Source organism: Quercus suber, unplaced genomic scaffold, assembly GCF_002906115.3.
Source record: "Quercus suber isolate HL8 unplaced genomic scaffold, Cork oak 2.0 scaffold_73, whole genome shotgun sequence".
NCBI lineage: Eukaryota > Viridiplantae > Streptophyta > Magnoliopsida > Fagales > Fagaceae > Quercus > Quercus suber.
The window spans coordinates 1,273,615-1,277,036 of NW_027069538.1; positions in this window are offsets into that span (position 1 = coordinate 1,273,615).

Below are 3,422 nucleotides of genomic sequence, written 5' to 3' on the forward strand. Positions count from 1 at the left end.
CTTTACATTTTATTGCCCCACTACCCACTACCCACTACCTTCTATCTTAATATCACTTTTCATCTACCTACTACCCTCTACTTTACCTTTTCATCTCCCCACTACCCTTTACTTTAATACTACCTCCGTCCCATTTTTTTTGTCCTCTATTCCATTTTGAGATATTCCAAAATATTGTCCTGTTTTTAAAAATAAAAGTCATTAATTTACTAATGTTCCTATTATACCCCTATTAATTTATTAATTCAATTTTTTGATAAATTTTTTTAAGGGTAATTTTGGAAACTTATACATTTTTAAAAGATAGACAAGACAATAAATGATGTTCCCTTAAAAAGTTTGACTTTTCAAACAGGACAAAAAAATTGGACGGAGGAGTATCACTCTTCATCTTTACTTTCATCTTCCTTTTTTTTTTCTTTTTTTTTCCTTTCTTATTTACACACTCTTACTATAAATTTGTAATTCTCGGTTTTCTCTTGTCTCTATTCTCTCTCTCTCTCTCTCAATTTTAGGTGAATTTTTTTTTCTTGCATCTCTGCTTTAGGTTGATAATTGTTGTGTTCTTTAGAACTTTATATTGAGTTGATGCGATTTAGTTTTGTGATTTAAGTTTTTTTCTCTCTTTAATTTTATTACATGTGTTCTTCTTTAAATTCTTAGTTTGGGTTGCTTTGAATTCACCTATTTAGTTGTTCTATATATGTTATTTTTGTACAACATGACATCTGTTCTATGACATTCCTTTTAGACTTGATACGTTATCTTTTTATTTGATTTTTTTTTCTCCTTACGTGCAGTGATTGACTTCTAAAAAAAACTATTCTATTTATATATTTAGAAATCTATTTCTTCTTAATTCCAACTGTTTAAATTTTGTATAGGCCATGGATTTTATTAAGCAATTAATATGAAAAAAGAATAAAAGTAAAATAAATTCTACAATAATTTGCTTTATAGGGATTGAATCCTCTAAGCTATACATTGTTCCTTAAAAGTAGTGTGAAAGAAACTAATGTTTAGTCTGTCTATTTAACTAATGTTTCTACTCTTTGAAAGTTTGTGGAGCATATACTCTACTAATTAGGTTATCTAAATCATTTGAATTAAAAATCAACTAAAACATAAGTAACAAAGGGTCATAATGCATTCATATTCTCCTCATATGGTGATAAATCTAAGTAGTTGAATAGTATTGTTGTTTAATTTGCCACAACTACATATTTTTTCTTGAAAGCTACAGACCATCGATTGTAACTCCAAATGGATATTTCAAAGTTCATTTGCATGATTACTTTGCTGTGTGGTGAGTTGAAATATTGTTGGGTAATGATGTACGTTAGATTATGTGTAGCCTCTTAACTTACGAAGGGTAAGTACTGATTTATGCTAAGTTTTGTTATTGGTATTCTGTAGAGCTATAATGGTTGATAGGTCTAATGAGACTTCATTAATTATGCGAGGCTTCAATTTCACCCAAATGACAAGCAATAAAACAAGACAATTCATGATTAGCTTTCAAGTTTATTCTATTAAAAAAAAAAAAAAGCTTAGCTTTTTGGTAACCACCAGTTCGTTTTGTTAACTCAACATCATAAAGTAACTTTAATTTAGTTATATGGAGAGGGTTTATCATTATTCATGTTGCAAAAAAAAAAAAATTATGAGAGAGAGAGAGAGAGAGAGAGAGAGAGAGAAGAAGAAGAAGAAGAAGAAGAAGAAGAAGAAAATTACAACTAAATCTCTAATTTTTACAACATTTCTAAATGAGCTCAAACAATCAAACTGAACACAATCTAAAGGTTATTAGGAAAGGGACTTAGGGTATAGAAAATTACAACTAAATCTCTAATTTTTACAACATTTCTAAATGAGCTCAAACAATCAAACTAAACACAATTTAAAGGTTATTGTGAGAGGGACTTAGGGTATAGTTATTGATATGTAATTTGTGTTAACAGTATCCCATTTTGCAGCCAAGAGTCGATTCATCGTCCAAGGGTAATTTTATCTAGAAAGGTTAAAAATGTCATTCGAATCATTAGATGAGCAAGAGTTTAATTTTGAACATCAGAGACTCAGAGTTTATAATAATTGAAACATCACTTTCAGTACAAAAATTGGAGTCTAGAATTGAAAAATCAAACCACAATAAATTTCAATGAACAAAATACATTCTAGAAATTTAGCTAAATCTCTAATTTTTACAACAATTCCAAATGGACTCAAACAATCAAACCGAACACAATCTACAGGTTGTTGGGAGAGGGACTTAGGGTATAGTTATTGATGTGTAATATGTGTTGACACCCCATTTTGCAACCAGGAGTTGATTCATCGTCCAAGGGTAATTTTATCTAGAAAGGTTAAAAATGTCATTTGAATCATTAGATGAGCAAGAGTTTAATCCTGAACATCAAGGGCTCAAAGCTTATAATAATTGAAACGTCACTTTTAATACAAAAATTGAAGCGTAGAATTGAAAAATCAAACCACGATAAATTTCAATGAACAAAATAAATTCTTGAAATTTAGGACAAGATGCATGTGCTCATTAATTATGATTGGTTTTCAACAAAAAATTAGTTGTAGTTAGTTATGTTTCATAATTTCATTGGTTTAATCTTAAAGACAACAATACACGAAAATGAACAAGATAATTCTAATGAATAATTGTTGTTTTTAGCCAAATGGTCAATTATCTTCCTAAAAAAATAATTAATTAGAATTTAAAAAATCTAATTATTCCATAGAATAATTTGATCATATATAAAGTGGAAGAAGATCAAGTCCAAAACTCCTACTTCCCCAAATCTTATAAGAAAATTGTGAGGGGAAAAAAAATCAAAATGAAACAAAATAGGGTTCAAGATGTAGACCAAAAATAAATCTTCCACTTAAACCAAGGTGGTCGATACCATACCGTACTGGCCGGTATTGCCGGTATGTACCATACCAGTATGTGCACCGATAATGAAACATCAACATTTCGTACCGGTTTAAATACTGGCCGTATTAGCCATGTATTGATTGTATTGGCCGATTTCTGGTGTTTCAGCCTGTAACACCCCGACCCAATTTTATAGTTAAACTATGTGTTTAAATAGTTAATTAATATGTTAAGCCACTTTCTTACTAAAATTAATAGAAGAGTATTTAATAAAAATATTATTTTATAATATCTTTGAATAAGAATTGTAGAGATTATAAATAATTGAATGCTTAATTTTATTATGTATATATATACTAAGTATACGTATGTACCAAACTATATTAATTGGTTTAAGTTATTACATACATAGTTGATGTTTTAATTAGGCATGATGCATGAGATATTATAGTAGAAATTCCACCCACATGCGCATATGCCCATTTGTAAAATACAAACGGGCTGTTCAAACACATCCACAAATCATGAAATT